The sequence below is a fragment of the Macrosteles quadrilineatus genome, unplaced genomic scaffold (assembly GCF_028750875.1).
Source record: "Macrosteles quadrilineatus isolate MER2022 unplaced genomic scaffold, UCM_ALF_1.0 Scaffold_8__2_contigs__length_117827958, whole genome shotgun sequence".
Taxonomy (NCBI): Eukaryota; Metazoa; Arthropoda; class Insecta; order Hemiptera; family Cicadellidae; genus Macrosteles; species Macrosteles quadrilineatus.
In genome coordinates this window covers 116,276,245-116,303,943 of record NW_026542601.1, presented here as the reverse complement: position 1 = coordinate 116,303,943, position 27,699 = coordinate 116,276,245, and positions in this window count along the sequence as shown.

The following is a 27,699-nucleotide window of genomic DNA, read 5'->3' as shown; positions in this document are numbered from 1 at the left end:
GTTATTTTCGTGTGCGAATCGTACGTTATGACTGACTGGGTAGCTGAGTGGATATAGTGCTCGCCTAGTAATCAATAGGTCGCCGGTTCGATCCCAAGAAAAGTCAGTAGCTTTTTGATGGTTCGAAACTGGACCCAGCTGTCCCTGATCATTGGGCTTTAAATAAATGATCCTGACTAATGAAATCGCTGATCTTAGTCAGTAACAAAGCTACACAGGTCATCACACACCATTCTACACTCATCCTTCACACATATTTGGGTTAAAATACGCACCTAGGGGGCGTCCCCATCTCAATGATTGATTGATTGATTGATTGATTGCGTAATAGTGACAAAAGGCAAAGTAAATGTAAAATACTAAGGTAAAGGTATAGTAAGCTTGCATTACTTGCTTTGGTTAGTTGGAGATGACTGCAGTGTGCACTGTGCAGTGGTAAGATAGAGAAAATGGCCTCTCTACCCTAAAACAGTGTTCAACAAATTCAAAATGTAGTTTTCAAATATTTATAATATTATGATACACATTTATCCAAAAATGCAGCCAATAATGAAAATAGATCACTGTATATTAACTTAGTTTCTTTAAACTGTATACGGCGTTTGCATTATCTTTAAGCAATTTTGTAATACATGTTTCTACATATTTATTCGAAAGTTTGTCAAATGAAAAATCGATTACTATTGGGATAGGGTCTTGAAATAATATATAGTATAAGAATCTGCTCAAACCACATTGCTGACTTTTGGTTTGTTTAGTTGAGGTCAATCAGTGGGAAAAGTTTCAAACTTTTATCAGTTTCTTCAGGGATTCCTTCATTTTCTAAACTAAGAGATTTGGTAACAAATTTTAAATTCTTAATTCTGTCCAAGCTATACGTCAGTAAATCTCGAAAAAAATTAGTTAATTTAAAATACTCATAGTACATTCAGCTGTGATATTTGGTGAAAATACTGAACATAATGCATTGTATATCTTAGAGAACCCACTTATGAGTTAACAAGGTTGTTTGTACCTTGTAGTGTTTTAATTTACTCTTGGATCTACATTACTTTATTTCGACCTGTAGCTAGAAATCATAGTTGATGCTCAAAGATATTGGTTTGGAAATACTATTGTGAGGTATGCGAATGGAATGCAAACTATACAACTGTGAAAGAGTTAAAAACAAGTTCTAAAAATGTATGTACTCATACCAAATTTCAACCCAATCCAACCAGTAGTTGATGCGTGATTGAACTTCAAACAAACAAACACACACAAACTTTCACATTTATAATATTATCATGATAAATCTTTAAAGAATGACGGTGAAATTGCCAAATTGCAGCTGATTATTAAATGTGTGTGAAATTCCCATGAATTTTAAAATTAAATAAACACAAGTTTAAAAAAAAAACTGCACTTCAAACGGCTGTACTGGCTCCCAATTAATTCTTTGAATGTATTGTAATGCGCAGTAGTGCTTATTCAAAGTGATTTAATTATATCCTTGCTAATTAATATAAACTACAGTCCGGAAAAACAACGCAGTGATTTTAACTACTGGACTGTTATTAAAGATATATTGTCACCACTTTGAAACGTACTTTTCATATTTTGGCGGTTCAGTAGCTCGAGCGTAATTCATATATTAATATTATTTTAATTATACATGATCAAAAGGAGATATTAATTTTTAAGTTGTAACTTAAAAATTAATACCTCCTTTTGTTCAATTGTTTTTTGATTTGCTGTAGCAGTTTTCAGTGTTGTAACTAGTATGTTTAATAAGTCAAAAAAGCATCAACGGTACAGTATTTCAGAAAACTAAAATTACTTTTTATGTAACCAATTCCACTTTATTTTGATTTTAAAATAATATCATGATTTTAAAATGTAATATTATAGCTCTGCTGTTTCCTAATAACAGTGCACAATTTTCTACAGTTGGAATTAATTACCCCTACCGGCATCGTTGCTGTTACATATGGTCATATGACTATAATACATAGCCTATATTTCCTTCGTGTATTTCAATGAATAAATAACATTTTGTAGCGCAAGGTACCTTTTGCAATATGGCAAAATCAAACACACCAAACCTAGCAAGTTTCGAAGTCAAACAAGATCCAATTGGCTAAGATTGCTCGAAGACATTTCGTTTCCGATAATTCAAAGTTTGTTTTGTAAATACTCTAGCTTCCAGACACAACTTTAAAATTGAAAACAGAATATCAACCAACTATATAACTTTTTAGGTTATCAATAAAACAAAATATTAAAACCCTTTAAGTGACAAAAGTGAGGTATGTAGGTATAGAATCACTTAACTGAAATTTACTTAAACTGAACTACTTTGATTTAAATACCATAATTTAAAATATCAGTCAATTAGAAGAGCGCAAGTAGTTTTAAAATAAGTTTAATAACTATGTATAGAAACAGAAATGTTGATGTAAATGTATATTTTCTCGAAGAGCTCAATCCAAAGTGGCAAGCCATTGAATCATCTGCCCCCAACGGGTTTTACCCAGGTTTTACCTGTAACAAAACCTTTGTATCAATTGAACAGATCACTGTAATGAGATTTTTTAGTTTCTCTTTGGCATCTATTATTTTCTGTAGCAACATGGCCGTCTTAAAGAAGTATAATAATGTAGGGGCTGAGACAAAATATAAATTAAAAAGAAACACATTTTGCAGTAAGCATGTTGCATCATCATTATACGTTTAAGATAATTATAGCTTATATTTTAAGCTGTATACTATGGATTATTTATAGGCAATAAAGTTCAGATTCAGACCATTACAAAATATTAAAATTAAAATTTTTAAATTATTAAAAATAAATTAATAATAAATGTGTTTAAAAATTTAAAAAATATGTCTCTCTTCATGTAGCCCATTGAAGCTTCTGTTTCATAAAAGGATTTATTCATCTTTATGAACCTTTATGAAACCTTTATTGTATAAATTAATTAACAGGATCTCTTTGAGTTTCTCTTAAAATTTCTTAATTTTCTTTTGCAATATACTAATGTCTACTGTCTTACAGAAATGTTTAATACTTACTTAGTTGTTGAGATAAAACACCAATCAAATACAAAACTAACAAATCTATATAATTAATACGCTACATGAAACTTTGTCGGTTGAACTCCTCCGCCATTTCTTAACCGATTTTATCGATTGACGTCTCATTGGAAAGAGCGTGTCGCGTAGATTTGCAAACTGGCCTTACATTTTTGAAAAGGTCCCTTGGGCTCTGCCCCAGTGGCTTTGAAAGTTCCCATGTTATCCTTATGAAGAACATAATTGTTTAAATTTTGATCAGCTGTATTATTTAATTGCTGTTATTTATTTTTCAATTCAATGAAACGCATTGAGTACATTTATTTACTATTTGAGTTTGTGTAAACATAACCCCCAAGACGGATCATGTTGGTATGGTTGTATCTTAAATTTGTGTATTTATCGTTGTTTTGTGTCGCTATGACGGATCGTGTTAGCATGATTTGTGCATTTATAATTTTTAACTTATAATTTACAAATTACATTTTTTTAATTTATAAATTTGTTTTGTGTAGCTATAATTTGTTTATTTGTTGTTTTTTATTTTATTTTAAATACCTCCGACGCGACGACAACGAAACATAGACAGGAGTCGTAATCGTGATAATGACCGCAGCTACAGAACAGTGGCGCGTAACTTAACTCATCACAGTCAGCACCTGACCCTGGACAATCTCAACTATTAGGTTACAAATGCGCCCTATTACTACCCCAAAACGACTTTTCGTTCTCAATTGGCCCTCTATCAATGACCTGTGTTGCCTGTACGGCCAGGCATTTTGAGAAGGAGAAAACCGGCCGGAATGCTTTAAGTTTATCAATAACGAAGATAAACATGGTCTGAGTTGCACACCGGTAATCTTTGAGCTGACTCTTTTAAACTCATTGTAAATATGACTGTTATTCGTTTTGAAATAACTCCTGTAATACTTTGCAATTGCTCGAATTCGAGCAACATGTACACTAGTTTTGATTATAATTCAAACATATTTATTTAATTTATATTTTATTAGATATTAGTAGCATAAATATTGTTTTATTTTTTCACCCTCCTTAACTTTTCATCGATCAGCGGATGTAAATGTTAAGGAGGGTTTCAACCTTTCCTATTTATTTCTTGTTATGTCATCGACGTTAAAGTTATTGAATATTATTTAGATCAAATAATAATAATCATTTTTAAGTATTAGTTTCTGCATAAGAGTTAACTGCACATATATATATATACATATGACTTAAGCAGTTAAAACGTATTTAGTTAAAAACTAGAGAACGTAATTAAAGCTACGTTCAACATTGATTCCGGATCATACTACTCAGTTTACATTATTATCAAGTTCAAATATCAAATTTCAATTATCAGTTAGTTCATGGCTAATTTCATCACTCAGTTTTTAATTTAATAGTAGAAAGAAAGTGTCCTTAGGTGCTTTAGATATAGCTTTTAAACTTAAAGTTTTTTTTTAGTTCAATCTTTGTGTGGCACGGGTAACTTAGGTCCAACCTTTGATCAAGACAACCAATATGAACAGGTCTTGGTTAAACCTGTTTGGTTTCTTGGTTCTTGGTTAGTGAAAAGTTACATAATTAAAATGTTAATTTATTATTAAAACTGACTCAACATAACTGTTAAAATTATATATATTCCCTTACATTTAAAAATGTACATTTTTATTCAACTAAATATCAGTTAACACAAACTGAACACAAATAGTAACAGAGACTTTTGGAAGCCATTTTTTTTTTATTAATGTCAATTTTTAACTACATTCTTGTCTTAGGTACTAAATCTTTTGAGTATTGATGGAAAAATATTACAATACAGTAGTAATGTACAACAATAGCGTAATTAAAATTTTGAAAATATTTCAGTCAAGCTGGGCCAGGAGAGAATTTATTCAGGACAGTAAAGTTCTGTCATATTGTCCTATACGCTCCCCACTGTTGTAAAAGTTGGTTAATTACAGTCATGTGAAATTTTAATTACAGTCTCAATTACAAAGCTCTAACAACCCAATTCGTTAATGATGATGTTGGATTTGACATGCTCCAATCTAGTGAATCCAATGGGGCTCAGTGAGACAGTACTAATTGTGTTGTTTTGTTGTTAGGTTTGTCATGCTTTTGAAATGTAAAGTAATTGATCAGTAATATTCTCGACACTTAGTGTAAATACTATTACAGAGCATATGCCTGTTTCTGAGACCGAAGGAATTATCACGCTTCTACTAACGTGTTTGTAAAGTTTCATACTGTCATTGTACGCATTTATTGTTGTCATATGTGTTAATTAAAATTAAAATTCGAAATGAAATTAAAATTATATATGTGTTAATGAATGATCCTCTATAATGTTGTCCAACAATAATTAGTTCTAACTCATTATACAGGGTGGCTGAAAAGTAACTTGCACCCTCCCTTAACTTTGGAACCTTTTCAGATATTTAAAATCTGATTGCGGCAACCTTAAATTTGAGGGGCTACAATAATTATGGTTAATTTTGAAAATGTTGCCCTTACAGCGGGGTAGGGGGTGGCTCAAAATTTTCAAATGGCAAGTATAGTCGAGTTTGGTATCATTTAAATCGGACCACTAATAACAAAATGGCGCCCTAAAACGTTTCACATCTAGATAACCATAAGGGTTGCTGAAAGTTAACTTAAACCTTTGAAAGTTTTGAGCTATCACCAACCCCCACTACCTCTGAGGGCTACATTTTTAAAATTAACCATCATTATTGCAGCTTCTCAGTTTTAAAAAGGTTGCCGCAAACCGATTTCAAATATCTCAAATGGTTGAAAAGTCAAGGGGGATGTAAGTTACTTTTCAGCCACCCTGTATTTTCGTGTTATCCATACCAAATAATATACTTATACGTGATCAATTTTTGTACGATGGTCATTTCTGCCCTTTCTTGCTTTTACTAAGGAGTTAAAAATCCCAATAAAACAAATATTTCTACTTTAAGACCTTTTGAGCAGGTTTTGCACTAGTGGCACCCAGTACCCAAAGTAAATTTTATTTATGTATTATGGATTTTGTTATTTATTATTTTAAACCTGTATAAAGTTATCCTACGAATTGTCTTATGGTGAATCTAAATTATTTGTCCGATATGTATTCTATTTGAATTGTCTCGAAAAAAACAAAAGTTTGTGTTAAAATGGTTTTTCACATATTGCAGCTGTCCGTTGAAGAGCGACACTACTAATGAAACAGGGCTGGTATTGCTGGTATGAATTAACTATATTTCAGTGTACTTAAAAGTATTGTTCATTAATAAATACAAACAGTTTCACCGTTTATATGTGTTTTGCCCTGCCAAATTACCCATTTACGCATTATATTGTTTGTAATTTATTTATTTAAATTAATATCTCTCAAAATCGTTTAGTTAAGCGTTGCTAGCTTTGTAAAAATGGTTCAGGTTTTTTTGCAAATTTAAGTACAGGGAAAACACGTAAATATAATTTATAATATAGTTATACTTTTATCATTTATCGTTACATTATTTCAATTAATGCTGTTTAGTGGTAATCAAAACCAATAATTCTTGAAAAAGGAAATTCATTTTTTGCAAATTCAAATCGTTGCAAGGCTTCATATTTCAATTAGTCAAATCCAGACACTGCCCAACCCTTTACTAAGAATTCAGAGAGATAAAATTAAATCTTGACTTTCATTGTCTCGATGCTTTGTACTGTCAGTTGGAAGAGGGGGGGGGGGGGTAACAGTTAATAAGAAGGAGGAATAAAAATAAAAGTTGGTCCGTTAGATTCTTTATTTTATAAATATTTTGAAGTTCTAAAATTTAATTTGTAAGGATATTTTTTAATTGTTAAACTAAGTTCATATCGAAGTGTTTGTTACCCATTGCAAAATCCATCCCTTCAAAAGATGAATATTGTTTAAAAAGAAACAGATTTCAACCGTTTACTTTTTTTTATATAAATATAGGCGTATGACAAATTTAAGGGTATTTTAAAGGTTAATAAGTAAATAATTTGAGGAGTATTCTTTCAATAAAAAAAAATAATAAATTGCCACATTGGAAAGTGATTGAAAGCTATAATAACATTAGTCTGAACTGACATTGTTATTAATTGTGGAATCAGTTTATGAATTTATTCAATGTTTTTATGCATATTTCAATTGAGTTTTAACATTTGGTATTGCTCTTTACAATAATTTGTGTAGTCTACAAGAAGAACTGTTAATATTGGAATTAATATAAATTTGAAATAAAAACTTCAGAAATATTGGTGAAGTTTTTATTTCAAATTTATATAATTTGTGTAGATTTACAATAAATTAATTAATATGGATATATCCATTTCGTTGTGGCATGGACATAGTCCTCAAAATATGTGAGGTGCTTAAACTGACTTTCTTCAAAAGAGTATGGATTATTTCATACAAAATGACACCGGTGTAAATATTAACAACAACAAATCAGTTCAGTATTGAATCTAATGTATTGAGTAATGTATGAGAGTTGTAGGCCGATGTCGAACATAATGTAGAACCCTGGTGTCCTACAGCAAAAAACAGTAATTTATTATCCCTACCCTGCACTAGACATTTCAACCATGTGTTACTTGGAGCTTCGTATCTTTTGGTAACATCAATGGCATAAATACTACATGTTGCCTGTTAGTTGATGATATCTCCAGCATGTTAACTCAAACCATTCAATAAGTACTCTAGTCACAACGGTTTAATTTAGCCTAATCTTTATTTTTATCCAGAGATTTCTTTGCATCAAAATCGATGGCTCCTTACTGACTACGTTATCATGTCTAGACTAACAGTTATGTAAACGATAACAATGTAATAAAAATAATTTACTGATTGGCAACCATACCAAGCGAAACTAAGTAAAGCTATGTTTTCCCTGAGGTGTTTTAACAGACCAAAATTAATTAATGAACTATTAATTAAGTAATTAATCAAAAGTTTATTTACAGTTTTTTTTTTACTAAGTGAAATACGTTTTCCAATTTTCCCCGTTTAATGACACTGTTTACTGTCAAAGCCGTGACCTGACAATGACAAACAGTTTTAAGTTTTATTAGGGACGTGAGGGCAATCTAAAGGTTCGTGAAACAATGTTATTCTTCCTCCCTGACAAAATAAAAGTTTAATATAAATGTCTTTGTATTGTTTAACTCTTCTTTTACGTTTTAATCAAGTACTCCAAAAACTAGTTTGTCGGTGTGCTAGAATTCAGTAAACGTTTACCAGACATTTGTGATTGTTCTGTTTCTTCACTTTTGTTTGTGCAGAAAAATTTATTCTCAAATGCCAGATTATTATGAAATTTATTATTTCAATTATTATCTTACGAAAACAAACTATGTTACAATAGCTAAACCACATCTCTGGATAAACAACTATTTGAATGTTCATTTTAGCGAATTTCCCTATAGGGAAGTAGCTATTACCGAAGGTGGCACGGTAAGACCTAGACCCGGGACCGATTTACTTTTTCATTTTGATGTCCCCAGAGGCCAAAAACACCATTCGTTCAAATTTTTATATATGTATGTTTTTATATATATATATATATATATATACGTCTGTGAACGCGATAACTTGAGTAATTTTTGTCCGATTTTGATGAAATTTGGTCTAAAGGTGTAAAGCGGGATAAACTTGAATGAGTTCGCGAACCAGCATGATCGGACCATCGATATATAACTACTACCATGGGAACGGGGCTTTGCGGGGGGTTTTACGGGGTAAAAATTGGTTTTTCTAATTTTTGACCCTCAAAACACAGAATTTTCCAATTTCTCTTTAAACAATTTTAAAGAGCTTAAAAAACAAATGATTTAGTATGTAAAAGTATTTTTGTTCGTTTATTGGTAACGAAGAAAATTTAAAAAAATGTAAATTTTAAATTCCCATGTTATTCTTATGGAGAATATTGTAAAATGTTGTAGTTTGCTTGTTTATGGATATATTTTGATCAAACTTGGCAAAATTATTTATTTTATACTAAGCTATCAATATTTTACTAAAAACACTTTATTAGTTACCTTGTAGCAGCAAACCTAGGTACTCGTTAAACCTAATGTTATTTAAATATATTTAATTGAAAATCAATTCAGACAAATGGAAATTCGCTTAGTCGGCAGGTTTGCTGCGGCGGGGGTATTTATTTATGAGCTGGTGCGAAAAATTACATTCTTCAATGCCTTTGTGAGTGGATCTTATAGTTAGGCAGATAACGTGATGTATATAGTTATATTTTAAAATTTTAATATAAATTCTAACAAATTACAGGCTGATTTATGTATTTAGTTGAAGTTTTAAGGCACATAATTATGTTGGCTCAACATTAACGAATTTAGAAAAATAGTCTTAACTCAGATTTCTAGGTTCAAAAGGGTTTTTGTTTGAGTAAGTGACAATTTCAAGTCCATAAAAGTTCATCATTCACTTTCCCTTTCCTTACTTATGCTATAAGTAACTCCCAAGTTACTAACAATATTCAAACAACAGTTTTAATTACAAGTCATGTTGTTTTACTGAACTTGTGATTTTAAAAAACCCAATCCATTCAAAAGACTTGAATGGTAAAATTTTTTTTTGCATCTAGCTAAGCATAAACTTAATTATTAGACATGGTCAATATATTTATAATATTGACATAAACCTAACTGAAAAGAGAATAATATGTATTAAAGAAATAATACTGGGGTGCAGCCTTTAAATTTACTCTTATACTGTATTAATATTTTTACCAAATTTCATGTTGTAAACCACGGTAAGTATTGTATATTTTAACTAAAAACGTGTATTTATATAATTGTAACATAAGAAACAAAATAATTTCTAGTTCTATCCATATTAGTAAACTACAGTTTTTAAACTATTTGTATACTGTACTGAACTGAATATTGGGATTGTATTTTATGCCTAACTTATCAAATATCAGTCAGATATCATCTACAGAAGTCCCTCCTCGTCACTAGTTACATTTAACGACAGTCTTCAAACATTTAGTACGACAAACTAAAAGTCACTTAAAATTATCGCGGGGAACATTAACTGTGACATTCGCAATCCTTGTTTAAATTCACAGGAGGAGCGATAATTTGACTTGCTTTATGGATTCGGATTTATTCCTTGTATAGATAAAATTACGCGGCCAGTTAGATTACATGTTACATGTTACATGTGTGTAATCGACCATTATATTAAAAACTGCCAAACAGACTGCTGTCAACGCTTCTGTTTTACAAACTTACAGATCATTTTATTGTTTCTCTTGGACTGAAAAGCTTGACTATCAAATATAAAAAGCTAGTTATTCTCTGAACAATGGAGTAAAATGGAGACAAAGTAAATTTAACTTTGTCGTGTGACGCGCTCAACTGTTTCATAACTTTTAACTAGTTTTACTCGCGCCATTTTGTTCAGTTAAATGAGTTTCCATGAAAATCTATACAATCATGTAAAATAGTTTTTACTATAATAAGTCAACGGTAAGTTTGTATAATTTAAAAACACGTTATGGTAGAAAATTTTTAATCGTTAATCATATAAATAACTGGTCCAGCATTTGTACTGGTACAAATTTGGTTTTCGATCCTAAACACAAATACCCCCGCCGCAGCAAAATTGTCGACTAAGCGAATTTCCATTTGTCTGAATTGATTTTCAATTAAATATATTTTAATAACATTAGGTTTAACGAATACCTAGGTTTGCTGCTACAAGGAAACTAATAAAGTGTTTTTTAGTAAAATATTGATAGCTTAGTACAAAATAAATAAATTTGCAAAGTTTGTTCAACATATATCCATAAACAAGCAAACTACAACATTTGACAATATTCTCTATAAGAATAACATGGGAATTTTAAATTTACAATTTTTTTAATTTTCTCCGTTACTAATAACCGAACAAAAATACTTTTATATACTAAATTATTTGTTTTTTTAAGCTCTTTAAAAGAGTCTAAAGAGAAATTGGGAAATGTTGTGTTTTGAGGGTCAAAAGTGAGAAAAACCAATTTTTACCCCGTAAAACCCCCGCAAAGCCCCGTTCCCATGGTTCGATCATGCTGGTTCGCGAACTCATTTAAGTTTATCCTGCTTTACACCTTTAAACCAAATTTCATCAAAATCGGACACAAATTACTCAAGTTATCGCGTTCACGGACGTATATATATAAATCTATATATATATATATATATATATATATATATATATATATATATATATATACATTACTAAGTAAATCAAAATACCACAGTACCCTAAAACATTTTATTTTATATTACTTACATGTTTCGGACATTAATGCCATGATCACAGTATAGTATATAACCTATTAGTTTCTTTTATTTACAAACATTGACTACGTCCGAATGTTTGTAAATAAAAGAAACTAATAGGTTATATACTATACTGTGATCATGGCATTAATGTCCGAAACATGTAAGTAATATAAAATAAAATGTTTTTAGGGTACTGTGGTATTTTGATTTACTTAGTAACATTTAAAGTAGCCCTCATTGATGTATACAATAACAAAATATATATACATATATACAAATTTGAACGAATGGTGTTTTTGACCTCTGGGGACATCAAAATGAAAAAGTAAATCGGTCCCGGGTCTAGGTCTTACCGTGCCACCTACGGTAATAGCTACTTCCCTATAGGGAAATTCGCTAAAATGTAGCGATTTTTTCCAAACCATTTTGAAGAGCTCAAAAAACAAATAATTTTGTACATGGAAGCGTTTTTATGGTTGCAGAGAAAATTCTAAAAACTGCAAATTTAAAATTCCCATTTTATACTTACGTAGAATAAGTAAACAGTCAGTAGGTGTGCGAGAGAGAGTGAGTGACAAGAAGAGAAAGAGAGGGGGGGAGAGGGGGCTCGCCGCTGGCCCACAGGGACAGAGCAGTGACGGCCCTTTGGGGCTACCAGCCGCCTGTATAGGCCCTGTAGTGAGTCGTTGCATGCGTGTTTTGTGTGTATGTGTGGGTTTTGGTGTGTGTGCGTGTTGGTGTGTGTCTGTGTGTGTGTGTGTCCGTTAGCAGGATAACTCGAGCAAAAAGTGATCCGATTGTGATGAAATTAGGTATAAACGTGTAAACCTATATTTATTCGAATGATTTCACGTACCAGCATGATCGGAATATGGGAACGGTGGTTTAATGGTGGTTTTATGGGCTAAATTTTTTCCCCATTTTTGAGCCAAAAAAAAACATAAAAATTTGCAATTTCTTTCTAAACCATTTTGTAGAGCTTAAAAACAAATCATTTAGTAAATTGAAGCATTATCATGCGCCTAATGGTTACGGAGAAAATTCCGAAAAATTTTAAATTTTAAATTCCCATGTTATTTTTATAAAGAATAAGTCAACTATTGTAGATTGCTTGTTTATGAACATATTTTGATCAAATTTGGAAAATGAATTCATATCTTACTAAACTATTAACATTTGACAAAAATGCTTTTTTACCTCCCTGTTTTAGAAAACCTAAGTACTCGTTAAACTAATTATATTTAAATAGGGAATAAATTTGATATTTTTAAGGAGACATTTTTTAGTGTTATCCAATCGGGCAAATGGAAGTTCGCTTAGTCTGCAGGTTTGCTGCGGAGAGGGTATTTAGCCGACTATATAACCGACTTTTATATCTAGGTGTCATTTTAAAGTTTATAACCCAGCGCACCTGCAACGAACCGATAATCTCCGCACGGGTTTCGCCCCCCTGGTTTTAAATTATTTCTTGAGTTCTCATTGTAACGTCCCAACTTTCTTTGTAACGGTTTGAATATGGATTGAAACAGCTGATCCTTCAGTTGGATGTTAACCACAGTAAATCCGTAAACAAGACCGACGAAACGAAACAAATGGTTTACGAAAATTGATTTTTAAAAAGGCAACTTTTTATAATTATTGAAACATGATTTAGGTAGATAAATATTCCTTTAGTCTTTATGGTGTAGATCTACATATTTGAAAAGTAATAGGGAGCTGCATTATACATTTTAGTTCTTGAAAACATGTTTTGAACCCAATTAAAATGCACCATGGCAGCTCTAAAAATGTTAATTTCGACGAATTATAGGTAAAAATTGCTTAACATACCAAACAGGTGTTAACCATTAAAAATACCTGGCACAGTTAGGTAATTCAAGTTGTGTAATACTAACCGTGTGCTGTGTTGGATAGTCCGCTGAAATACTGAGTTTATGTATATCTTCATTCAACCTAAGACGACGTAGAGGTGAACATGTTAGTTTTTCCAGTGTTAACATTGTTGGTTTTTCTACAGGTAGTGACCGCTGACACTTCACTAGATAAAACTTTTGAACAATTGAAAAGTAGCTTACTTGCGGTAAAGTACAAGACGAGTAAGATTCAAGCTACATTCAAATACTCCAAAACGCTCTCCGAGCCCGGAATCATTGAACCCACAGAAGGTTGCGGCTGCGTTAAAGGATGGTCTTTGTCAATCTCAGACCCTATGTGGGACAAAGAAGATGATAAGTATATCTTGAATGGACTTAAATTCAATACTGTCACTTTGCACGTTAACTCATTCTACACGTCGAGTAAAAAGGTCACACAAAATACATGGTATAAACCTTCAATGCTGGACTTTGATTGCTGTTCAGTGTTTCGTGCTAGCTCGTATAAATTGGCAGAATTTGACTTACAAATTGATATGAGACGGCTCAAGTTCGAGATGCTAGAAGATTCGGGGAATGTAATATGTAATCTCCTCTGGAATGAGAGAGAAGTAAGCGAATTTACCAAGACAGACTTTAATTTGTCAGACTTACGTGTAGCAAACCCTACACCAAACTGGAAAGTCCAACTTGAAAGACGTAAGAAGTATCTCAGAGGAGCAGTCAACACGGTTGTTGATTCAGAAGAATTCCATAAACATATCAAGCAACTGTTTGAGGAGGCAACCAAGGATCAATGCCAATTTGTTGACAAGCGTTTTGAAGCTGACACACAAAACACACAACAAACATCACAACCCTAACAGGTATGGAAGTACTTTTGACACGCATTAAACTGCAATATTGAGATTCATGTTTATTTGATTGATTTCCCTAACACAGTATCTTTTAAAAAATCACTACAAATGTATATTCTGAGAACACTCTGTATTTTAAAAATGGTAAAAGTATTTTTACGCTGTTCCTTGGGTATGAATTAGAGGTAAAAGTGTTGTTTCATCTCTGTATGTCAAGCCATTCGTCTGTAATCTGTTTACAGCTTAGAAGACTCACCCTTGTAATGACTCAGCAACCAATGTTTACAAATATAGTCATTAGGCCTAATTAAATTCCAAACTAAATCTTGTTAGTAGGGTAATTATAGGGATTGTATCGCATCAGCTGATCTGACCATATGGAAATAATTGCTTTAAAAAGGCGGATATGACGTAGAGTTGGGTTTTATGCGGGTGTTTCCGGTGGTACGTCACTTGTGACGTATGTGGGTAGTGACGTAGGTTGTTGAGGTAATTTGTGTGTGTTAAAAAGAATAGGAGGGATGGTTTAGTTATAGCGGATTCAAGCTGACGTCATAATGAGAGTGATCATATGATGTTCAAGGTCATTTGTTTGTGTTTTAAAAAAGGAAGCTACCCTACACTTATAGTGTAGGATAGCTTCCTTGTTTTGTTTATTGTTTATTTGTATACAAAATGAGGAATGACAATAACTTGCATACTATTACAATTAATAAGGAAAACATGTGCGAACGTACGTATCTAGAGTGAGCGTCTGCTAAAGTGTAAAACGAATGAGTTTATTGGTGGCCTTTATAAAGGCCGTTTTGTGTAGTTCGGCGACGCTTGTGTACTTTGATGTTTACTTCTTCAACTCCTCTATTGTATTATGGAGCTCTTTCCATCTTGCCATGTCTGCATTGTGCTCGGCCCATTCGATGTTGTCTCGAGGCTGAGCGCACCAAACACGATCAAATTTGCGGCGAATCTCTTTCTCCTCCTCTAGCAGTTGAAGTAGTTTTTTTTTCCTTTCGTTTTCGCTCTTGCTCTTCTGCTTCGATGCATGCTTGGTGTAGGTCAGAGTCTTCAATATCGCTTGTCCACTGTTGTTGTTGTTGTAGGTTGGCCATCTTGTGCAAAGTAAACGAGAAAGGTTGAGTTGACTGGTGAAGAGCTGGATGCGAAGTGACTGTTGCGTGTAAAGAAGTGCAGGTCCCTGACGAAGTGGGCGGAGCTAAAGCAGTAGGGGTGGGGGAAAGTAGTAGAGGTGGGGGAGAGCATCACGAGGGCATCATTCCATCCGTTTTAAAAGTATTTTGATTCTACGTCCCTTGTCTTGTGAGTGATGTTTCAGTTTTTCTTGATACGTTTTACAATTACATTGACAATAGGAGAAAGATTCACATTTTTTACAAGCCATTCCATCTACTTGACATTCAGGTGTTTTGAAACACTTAGAGGCGGTTCACGAGTACGGGGTTTCGTGGCCCGCGGTTATCGTTGATCTCGACCAATTTTAACCGACGGCCAAAAAATGGGTTCACGACATAGAGCGTTAGCCGAGATCAAGCTTAGCCGAGACCAACGCTGGCCGTCGATCAAGAGCAGGGATTAACGGGGAATTTTCGTTGGGAGGTTGGCAACAGCCACCTGCCGCGCCGCTGCTCGCGGTCGACGAGCCCCAAAACAAGAGGATGACATTGCGTCATAATGATTGGTTCATAAATTATTATAATTAAACAGAGTATTTACTGATATCGTATAAAAGGTTGTGGACTTGCACTTGAATTCATTATATACTAAAGTTTAAGGTTACTCAATTTATCATTGAATTATGAATAATACACTTTTACTGAATACATTAAATCGGGAAAATGCAATTATGTTTTAAAAAAAGTTTATACAAATCTTGGTAATGTTTGCAATAAAATTCGATTACCAATTATGTTCAAAAATAAGACATACTTTATCAGGTTTGCAGTTGTATCCAAACGTTCAAATTATTTAATAAAATGACTGCTCTTTTCAAAGATTTATGAATATCTTTTATGTATCAGTAATTTGTATAAAAAAAAAATGTCTAGCAACAACTGGCTATTATAGGAGCAGAGATGCCTTCATACGTATACAGTAATAAACGTAAATATAAAATGGCAAACCTACAATAACATTTTATGACACCAAGATCTTTTAAATCGGTTCACAATTGGGGCTACAAACAGCACAGGCCTAAGAACTAAACCCCTGAACATTTGCGCGTGCCAGACGGGCAGAGCGCAGCCCTAAGCATGAGAAAACAGGTTATAATTTAAAAAAATATTTTGTTGTAATACAACGTTTTGTATATTAAACTATATAATATATCTTTTACCTCAGCAAATTGAAGCAATTTATTGTAAATCCCGATATGACAAATATTAAGACATTATCAGATAAAAAGGTCTTTCTTTAACAAATCTTAAATCATAAACATAATAATATAAACATATAATTTAAAACATACGAAATAAAATTTGGATACTTAAATAAAATGACCTATGTTTTATATGAATTTTATGGCGGAACAAAAATTGAACTAATTTTATACAATAAAAAATCTTAGACAAACCTAAAAGTGTTTGATGGAACCATTTTTATTAGCGAATTTCCCTATAGGGAAGTAGCTATTACCGTAGGTCTCATGGTAAGACCTAAGCCCGGGACCGATTTACTTTTTCATTTTGATGTCCCCAGAGGCCAAAAACACCATTCGTTCAAATTTGTATATATCTATATATATATATATATATATATATATATATATATATATATATATATATATATATATATATATATATGTGTGTGTCCATCCGCACGATAACTTGAGTAATTTTTGTCCGATTTTGATAAAATTTGGTTTGAAGGTGTAAGGCGGGATAAACTTGAATGAGTTCGCGAACCAGCATGATCGGCCTATGGGAACGGGGGTTTATGGGGGGTTTTATGGGGTAAAAATAGGTTTTTCCCTTTTTTGACCCTAAAAACACAAAATTTCACAATTTCTTTTCAAACCATTTTGTAGAGCTTAAAAAAACAAATAATTTAGTATATTGAAGCGTTATTATGCGCCTAATTGTTACGGAGAAAATTCAAAAAAATTGTAATTTTAAAATTCCCATGTTAGTCTTATGGAGGTTAAGTCAACTGTTGTAGTTTGCTTGTTTATGAACATATTTTGATCAAATTTGGAAAATACATGAATTTCTTACTAAACCGCAGTACCTTTTAATATTTTACATAAAAAAACTTTTTTACCCTCCCTGTTGCAGCAAACCTAAGTAGGTACTCATTAAACTAATTCTGTTTAAATAGGGAATAAATGTGATATTTTTAAGGAGACATTTTAGTTTAAATCCAATCAGGCAAATGGAAATTCGCTTAGTCTGCAGGTTTGCTGCGGCGGGGGTATTTTGATATTATTCAGCTGAAATAAAAGGATTCAAAATTGCTAAAATAAATATAAAGAATTTACAAAATAAGATTCGGTTGCAATTTAAATTTATATGAATATGTTAAGCTATTAGTTATATTTTTACTTAGTAATAATTAATCAAAATGCCTCAACAGTTACTTTTTACGATGTTTTGCATGTTTTCGGCTATCACTGGTAAAAACATTAAAAAAATTAATATCATGTTGAGGGTAATGAAATTGTTCGGAATTTAATGCCGAATCCGAATATAAAATTCTTTTTGCTAACAAAAAAACAATAAACGAGCAAATGAGATAATCCCGACATGATGTCACCTTAACCCTGCCCCCTAGTAGGGTTAAGTTGAAGACCAAAACCATTGTTATTTACGCTCGAGATTATCCAGTTTGCGCTAGACTATGACTCGTGAACCCGACATTTGGCCTGGGGTTTTCTCTAATTGAACCCGTGAAGCCGACTTTTTGCGCTCGGGTTTATCCCTGTCATAATTGGGTGAAGTTTATCTGTCTGCGCTCGAGCGCGGGTAACCTCCTACTCGTGAAGCCGATTTCCAAGCCGCGGCACAAAAAACCGGCTATAACTGGATTTTGCGCTCGAACTAAGGATAACCCGTGACTCGTGAACCGCCTCTTAAGATTACAACAATAGTATTTTAAATCGTATTCCGATTTGTGATCAAAAGATGAATTGGAATTACACTGTGACATGTTGCTCGACTGAATTCTAAAACAAGAATGAAAAGCAATGTGTTGTGAGCTGCTATTTATAGTGCAAGAGTCAGCAGCTCTCATGCATCTGCCACAAGTTAGTCTACATTTTTCCATAGTAGGTTAACCATTTGTGTTAGATCGTGAATGTAATTTTGATGCTTGTCTTGATATGTTTTACACCTACATTTGCCATAGCCAACAGACTCACATTTTTTACAAGCTTTTCCATCAACTTTACTTTCAGGCTTTCTAAAACATTTTAAATTACAACAATAGTTTTCCAAATCGTATTTGGATTTGTAAACAAAAGGTAAATTGTATTTACGCTGTGACATGATGCTCGGTGAATTGTTGAAACAAGACTGAGAGCAACTGCGTGTAAGACCTGTTATTTATAGTAAAAAGTTCAAGGTCATTTGTTTGAATTTTAAAAAAAGAAACAACATATCAGCATATAGAATTAATTATATGCTGATATGTTGTTTCCTCTTTTAATTTTTTTATTTATTTTTTTAATGACAAAAACATTTAACAAACATATGTACATAGATGGTTATTTACAGAAAAAAAACTTAAAACTAACATTGATGGGTGATGTGTAGAGATAGTTCAGTGGAATTGTTTCCGCAAACTCCGTGTGATACCAAATAGAGGGATCCTGGTTGAATACCTCGCAGGTCTTCGTTTTGTTGTTGCTGCACAAATCGTCTTGGAAGATAAACTTGAAATTTTGGTTCATCACCTGGTGAAAACGGTGCCTCGCTCAGTGATGCTAAAATTGCGTCTCCATGTGAAGTTTCTGTCTTCTTCAGCTCGTGAACGATGTAGTGTTTGTGTTCCTTCAATTCGTGACATTTCTTAGTACTTAGAATGCTGGATTTGGACTGGGTGTTGAACTGATCCACCAAAGACTGGAGAAACTGTTGTGAAGCCATTTTCTTGATTAGGACTACCCTGTGAGATGTTGCCTCTGCGATGTCTGGAGTAATACTGATGAGGATCCTGAGACTGTCCACTGTATTTATAGCACACGTTCCCCCCTCCACTGCTATTTCCTTCGTAATACTTCCACTGTTGCTGTTTGAATTTATTTTTGTCCCAATAGTGAAGAACTAGAAAATTAGCTAATCGGTATGCGTTTTGTAGTGCACATTGTGTTACTGTGCGATAAGAGTGATCTGTTAAAGTACAAATAGGTCCATAATTAATTTGATGATCCTTGTCCATTCTTATGTCGAAAACATCGTGATATGTGTATTGTTGTATCCATTGTCTTTTTTCCGATCCTCTTGTATAAATATGGGAAAACTTGTTAGAAAAATGATACATGATATTGTTCAAGTGCTTATAGCTTATCAATCCTTCGTTCCACTGAATATGGTGTAAATGTTTAGTTATCCATTTGTTTGTTCTTCTTGCTTTGTCATTCAATTGGTTTACTGAAAATGGAGCTTCAAATATAAACGGGTATACGACATGTGTAATCAAATCTAAAATCACTAATTCTTTTATCACAAATTCATCTTTGTTATCACGAAATGCTTGAAATTCTATTACACAGGGTTTCATATCCATAATGTTTAACCCTATCTACACACCACCACGTATAGTGTTCAACTGAATTCACACCGCGCCTTGGTCACTCTTTTATACTGTTTTCTTTAATTACACTTCTTGGGTTGCTGGTTCTTCTTGGTTTATAGTTTCATATTCTTCAACAGCTTCTATCGCTTCTTCATCAATTGATTCGAAGTTCCTTAACTGTCTCCACATACCAACTTCATGAGGCAATCTATTAAAAATAGATGTATCTACGTGTCCGTATAATATGGTGCTTCCCGGTTGTTTTTCTAGTGTATCAATTAAATACTCCTTGATGATTGAACTTGAGAATACAAGTTGTTTCATATATCTAGAGATAGGAGACGTTGCATGCATTAAAATGTAGAATTCTTCACGTGAGAGTAAAATTTTACTTTCATGTTGAGTTAAATCTCTAAATCGTACTTGTAGTGTTCCACGATTCTTTACTATGTCAATTTCATTGTCAGAATCCAAAAGTCGAATATTAGTTTTCCTTCCGCAAACATTAGTATTTAAGTAACATTCAATTAGATTTAAATGTTTTAGAAAAGATTCCCATGCCGTTTCAGAAAATATAACCATTTTTGTACCATGCTGCAAGATTACTGTAGGTGTATATTCCGATGATTTCATTAGTCCAGCTGTTACACTTTTACCCAAACATAGTGAGATAGGATAGTAAATGCGTAGGAAAACTTCTTTCAAAATATTAATTGGGATTGTATCTTCATCTTTCCGCTTCCTCTTAGTGCCATTTTTTTTAGTTTTTTCTTCTTTGTCCTCCTTGTTTTCTTTGTCTTCTTGTTTTCGAAACTTTAAAAATTCTTCTATTTCATTGACGATTTCTTGATGGTTTTCTTGATCCAATAATGCTGCTTCCTCTGCATCCTTTTGAACAACTGATGGAGAACTCATTTTACTCATGATGTAGTGTAGGATGTTACCCATTCAACGAACGAGCAAAGACTGATTGGTGGTGTGCGAAGCTCCTCCTTTTATAGCCGACTGGTGGTTGTGGTGAAACTCATTTACAACACTGTTTTGACTAATCCCGTCAATGGTGTGTACGTTACAATTTTATGATGCAAAATTAAACAATATGCAGATGTTGCATCAGGAACGTTCTCTTCAAACTCCATTTCTATTTTTATATCCACACTTGATGACTTTACAGATTCGTTTTGTTTTGAACAATCTATTACAATTATTGGAGCTTTTGATTCGTACTGCTCGGGAGACAGTATCGGGGTGTTTGTTTTCCCGTAGTATGAACTTTGGAATCTAGCGTACATATCATACAAAACAGTGTACCTCTTCTTAGTGAAAGAAATATTAAAGTTGTCGTAAGGGAAAAATTGTGAATTAAGAAACACTTTACAATTTGTTAGTTTGCAATGATCGAAATGGCCGGCATTAGCTAGTATATTATTCCTTTTTTTTGTTTGTAGTGCAAATATTACATATCTTGCTTTTTCCAAATGAGTAGATGTTTTTACAGTCCATGTATGTCTTTGTGTTTTAGGTAAAACTGGATATTCATGAAATTCCCAACTTCTGAATGGTATTACAATATCTCTATCTGATTTCAGTTGTCTCAACAGTGTTATTCTATGTTCGTCATTTAATCGCACATGTGGTACTCTCCAAACGATTTTGTCCAAAGTTAAATTCCAGTCTAAATTTGCATCAGTGGTTCCAGCTGCTGCGAAAATAGTATCCTTATCATTTGATGATCTTAATAACACTAATTCCTGTTTCACATTTATTATTACTCTTCTGTAATCTTCAGCAAAGCCTAGAAATAATTTCAATGGTATGTAGAAATCAAAGTTCCCTGCAGAATCAGGGGTGATTGTGTCGTTATCGGGTGCAACCCATCCTCCAATTCTTAACAAATTCTTCTCGTTTTGTGTCAAAGATGCTAATCCTTTTAATGTGCTTGTTAAACCTACTTTCTTTGTAGAATCCACAGTTACTCCAGATATTTCATATCTAATTTCATCAAATAAAAATGCCATTGGATTATTGATAAAAGGAACGGTGGTTCCAGCTGTTCCATCTTTTTTTGTTACTCTTCCTTCAATATATAGATAACTTTCGCACGGAAGAGTGTAAATATCCTGTTGTTGTATAGGAATTCTAATTTCATCATTATTATTCAATTTTGACGAAGCGTAGGGGTTGTGCGTGTGATACTCCTTTTCCCATAAAGTCTCGTCGAATGTCGGTCCTTGTGCTATATCCAGTATTTCCATTTTCAATGAGTTTTAATCCAATATCCTGTAAAAACTGAATGTTTTCAGTAGTTAATCCTTTTGCAGATGATGAGCTAGTTAGGTGTTTACCCGACAACTCTCTCTTCTTGAATGACAATCCCATGGTTTAGGTGGATGCTTTTATGTGAATCCTGATCGTAATACGTTCTTCTCTGAAGTCTATGAGGTTTCCGTCTTGATCTAGTATGTTCAACACGATGTCTGAAACCACACTGGTGTTTAAGGGAAGGTACACCAAGTTGTGTGGCTTTTCCACAATCTTAAAACCTGGGGCGACTGTCGGATAGAATGTGTGCAATATATGACTATTCTCTCCATCTCTGTATGATCCTTGTATAATGTTACATGTAATGTCTATCGTATTAACTTTCAGTATTGTTACAGTTTTATCACCAGAATAGGTCTTTTTAGGTTCTAGTATTGGAGTTGTTTCAGAAAATCCCAATAATCCTCCAATTGAATGTTTTTGAGTAAAATCAATATAATAGGAAGAAGTTATTTCAGCTTTCATGGTATTGTTATTTCCTCTTATTGTTATATATTCTTTTTCTGATTCCTTTTGAACAAGTTCGTTAAGTTCTTCGTTTTTCATTTGTTTTTGTATAAATTCGTTAATATGGTCTATTTCGTAAGATCCTGTCGGTAAACTAATTTCTTTCATTGGTGTTAATTCTCCTAAATTATTTTTGCTTTTGTAATAGTGTAATTTGTTATTGACTCCTTCAGAAATATTTGGAATAGAATTGTATGTTGTTAAATCCAATAATGCAGCTTCCCATAATCTTCCTTTTTGCAATCGTAGAGCTGGAAATAGAATACTGCGCAGAGTTGATGAAGTGCCGGTCAATGAGACCGTATAGGAAGACATCTTAAAGTTGACTAACGCTTCTAGCTAAAAAATCTAAACATAAGTGTCCGCAAATTGTTGTATCGTCAGGTTGTTCTCTGTTATAGTTGTAAAATACTTCTTTTGCTGTGCGAAAGTAACGTTGAAGCTCTTTAGGTGGTGGCATATTACCGTAACTATCGAAATAATAAATAATTTGATCAAGTTTTTTATAACATATCCAATGAGTGCCAGGACCTTCACTGTTTTCTAAATTAACTATTCCAGTCTCATTTTTCCATATTTTACAGGGCAATGCATCTTTCATAAACACTCCTCTAAAAAATGGTATTTTCATACAAGAAGCGTATATAATTAATTCTTTATTTGTCAACTCTTTGTTTGGAATTAGTATTTGTTTTTTCTTGTTTAATACACACGGTATGGTCTTAAGTATAATCCTCCTCCTTTTTTTATCATTGACCATATTGTTGGTTTCTTGTTTTTTTTATTTTGATTATTCCTTCTTTTCCTTTTAATACTACCTCCTTGCTTTTTAACCGTTCGTTTTCGGCCTTTCCTCCTCTTTCCTCCTCCAAACGTAGTTTTTGTCTTCATTGCTGCTGTTACTGCCAAAGCTGCTGCTTTTTCACCAAAACTTGCGTCACTAGATTTTACTCTTTGCCAAGCCTTTTCAGCAAGCGCTCTATCCGCTATGGATCTATTTTTTGTATCTGCAAACTTTGAATATGCTATATCGTGCTGTTTGCAAGCTTGATCTAGTTTATTTATTCCAGAATCTCCTCTTTCCAGACGTTTTTTCAATTTTGTTCCAGGTCCACAGTATTGATATCCTCCAGGCAAATGCAGTTCTACTGGTAGTAAATCTATTGTTTTGTTAACAATTGCTCCAATTGGTTTAGATAATAGGGAAACTGCTGATGATGTCAATCCTCTTCCTCTCTTCAAGCTCTCTATATCACGACTGATGTGCTTAACCTTTGACATCTCTATTTATAGGGGAATGTACCCACATCGGCTTCACTCCTCAAGTGTTTGACAATGAATGTTTCATTTAAGAATTGATTTCTTATTATGTACCTTTATCAATCCATATTATATTTTTTGTATTTTCATCTTCTTTGTTATATTTTGAATATGTTGTATCATTCCAAACATTACATGTGTGTACTTCTTCATTTTGTTCATCTTTTATTAACACTTGCTTTTTTATATTATCTTTCATCTAATCCAAAGTCACCGCTTCGTGAGGTAAAACTGCATTGTAAACATTTTTCTAATGGTGAAATCTTTCTACAGGTTTAGTTCTAAGCATCTTTGTTTTGCTAGACATAAAATATTGCTTCATAATGACCCTATCAATCCATTGATCTCTATTATCTGGATGCACTTTGTTATGTCCTGGATGTGCTGGTATCATATTGTGAAAATCAAACATTACAGTACCCAAAAGTCTAGCAAGATAGTTTACATTGACAGCATTATCCATTTGTTGCGGATCTTCAAGATTTGTAATTCTTTTATTATTACATGTGTATATTTCTTCATTTTGTTCATCTTTTATTATACACTGGCTTTTTATATGATCTTTCATCTGATCCAAAGTTACCGCTTCGTGAGGTAAAACTGCATTATGAACATTTGCTAATGGTAAGTTTTTACAATCAAAAGTGGTAGTCTTTATATTATTATGTTTATATTCATCGGTTATTACAGGAACTTGTTTAAAAACTACCACATCTTCAGGATTTACTCCACCTTTTACATTAGTTATCTTTTTGTTCTCAGCATGCCAATTTCCATACTTTTGTAACATGATTTGACTTACAGTGGCAGCATCTGTTGGTTTTAATCCTTCTTTAACCTTATGTAATATTTTACCTTTGCAATCAATTTGTTCATTATCGTGAATAATACAATTGTCTTTAACATATTTGAGGTTAACTGCATCCGAATCTTCTTTAGGGTATCCTATATCATTTATAACAAAGTTATAAAAAGAGAATCTATCTTCTTTTCTTTCAGGGATTATAGAATGTAAATATCCTTTATTGACTGAATCTTGACTATCGACAGGATCAGCTAAGTTTGTAACTCTTCTGTTTTTAACATCGTAAACTTCATTATTAACTTGTAAAGTATTTGACAGTTTTGAAAGTAAATAATCTTTGGTGACGGAATCGGAGTTTTCTATTGGTTCACCAACATTTGTTATTCTATGAGACTTAGCATTATAAGAGTCGTTTTGAAGTTGTAGGTTCAACAATTTTTCACTTTTTAAAGTTTTCAAATTTATTGCATCATTATCATCTTCTGGATCTTTTACAAACTTCAATCGTTTGCTGCTTATGTTATAATCTCCTTCAGCTGTTAATGGTAAACTATATCTTTTACCATTGGATTTTGGTTTTTCTCCAAAATTGGAATACCTTCCAAACTTGTCCACGCTCATGATTCAACTGAGTTCTCTCGATTCTTGTCCTCCTTTTATATGCGATGATTAAGCAATAATCCTTCGATTTCGTAGTTCATCGATTAAAGCTACCCATTCATTGTCCAATCCGGTATGACCGGCTTCCATGGCTTCATGTAATAATCTCATTCGATCAACTAGCTTATTGACATCATTATAATATATTATGTTGGTATTGTATAGACTTTTTAATAATCCTTTCCCTGAAGATGTAGGTTCGTTGGTTCTTGGTCTTTTGTGTAACACATTTAATTCAGCTGTAGATATAGCTCTTCTTTTTAGTTGAGATTTTTTCACTTGTGTTGGAAAAAGATCAGCTATTACACTTGTGTATTTTATTGATCGATTTCGATAAATGGGCAAATCTTTGGAATACTGCTTTTTATGTGCATTTGTATCATTTAGTATATTTTTAAACACTGATAGGTCTTTTTTGGTATATTTACCAGGTTTGTTTTTAAATATAAGTTCAAACAGTCCTGTTGTACCTTTATATTTTTGGTTACCAATAAGGATGTTATCGTTTTCATCTATATCCAAATTACTGTCTCCAATCATAATACCATTGTCTTCTAGTCTAGCTCCATAAATGTGATATCTTTGATTAGCCTGTGTTGAATGTACCATGTTTAATAAATATTTTCTGCCCAAATTCCCTTTGAATGCTATGTTTGTGCTTAATGTACTTAAATTTGTAGGATTAGTAGATCCTTCTTCTTGACCTGCGGAAAATCCTTCCTTTTCTCTTGAATCTTCAGTTTCTTCTGTTTCTTCTGTTTCTTCACTTTCTTCGCTTTCACCACTTTCTTCAGTTGATTGAAATTGTTTGTATTGTTCATAATCTCTTGATTCTTTTTCATACTTAGAAATCGGTAGAATAGCATCTCCTTCGAAAGGTTTTTCAATATTCTTAACTAATCTGTTTAAAGGATCAGTAACGGGTTTAAACGTTGATTCTATAAACTTTTCTCTTTCGCTTATACCTAACTTCAGAGCTCTGTTTTTATGTCTAATAGAATCACTAAGTGATTTTATTTCTTTTAAGAGCTTTTCTTGACTTGCCATGTTTACAGTACGAAGTGTTGATTTGAAATAGTGATATTTAGTGAAGCAGAACGTATTTATCAAACCCTATTCTATATCGTCCGTCTTTTATGGCTTGTTCTTTCATAATCACCAAAAATCCATACTTTTCTGCCCATGCTGTTCCACAAATTTGTTTAAACTTATCAAATGACATATCAGCATTTACATGATCGTTATATACGTGTTTCAGGTTGGTTTCATCTTGTTTGAACAAAATTATAACATTTGCATTATCTCTGATAAGTTGCTTTGGAATTTTACTGTATGTTTGTCCTATATATATGCTGTCGATATTATTATGTCTTCCCATGGCGAAATAGTTCCTAATAGTATCATGATTTTCACACGAAACGTCATCAAATAGAAATACTGAATATGGTTTAGCTTGGTTTGGTTGCAAAACTTTATCACTGGCGTTAAATTTATAAAGGTTAACACCTGACACCTTCGATATGATTTTCTCCAACAATTGATACTTTGGCTGATGTAGTGACTTTGAAAATATGTATAAGTTATTAAACCTCAATCCTTTAGGATTTGTAATCAAATTAAATACGACATTAGTTTTTCCACAGTTTGAAGGACCACTTATAATACATCTGACTGTGTTTGGAAGTAAACTTCCATGTTTGCCGGTGTTGATTGTGTCGTTATCAACAGTGTAATCATCAATATTACTAATGTTGAATTGATCTTTATGATGAACAATCTCCATCTTATTCGAAATCCAATGGTACAATGAGCTGTTCCCGTTAAATTAGGTCTTTTATAGGTATCCAAGAATCTTCTGTTTTGTTAAAACCTAGCCATCCTACTTTAACTTGGTCTTTTTTCCTTTGTAACAATTTTTCAACAAGATATACATCACCTACTGTAGATTTCAATAGTTCATGTCCGTAGAACGCACCTTGTAACAAATTGCCTTTATTATCCTTTAATATGTATGTTTCTGGTATAGTTGGTTGCACTTTGTATATGGTAAATACTTCATTTGTCCAATTAGGTAGATATTTTTTAGTAAATATCGTTTTATACTTACTTATTCGAACTTTATCATTTACATTGAATTTTCTAGGCTTCTTTATTTCAACCTTAGGTTTTGTATTGTGCTTTATTCTTTTTAATACAAGCTTCGCATTTTTACTGTTTACTTCATTTGGCGTCATTCCAATAGTTCTGTGAAACCTGTTGTTGT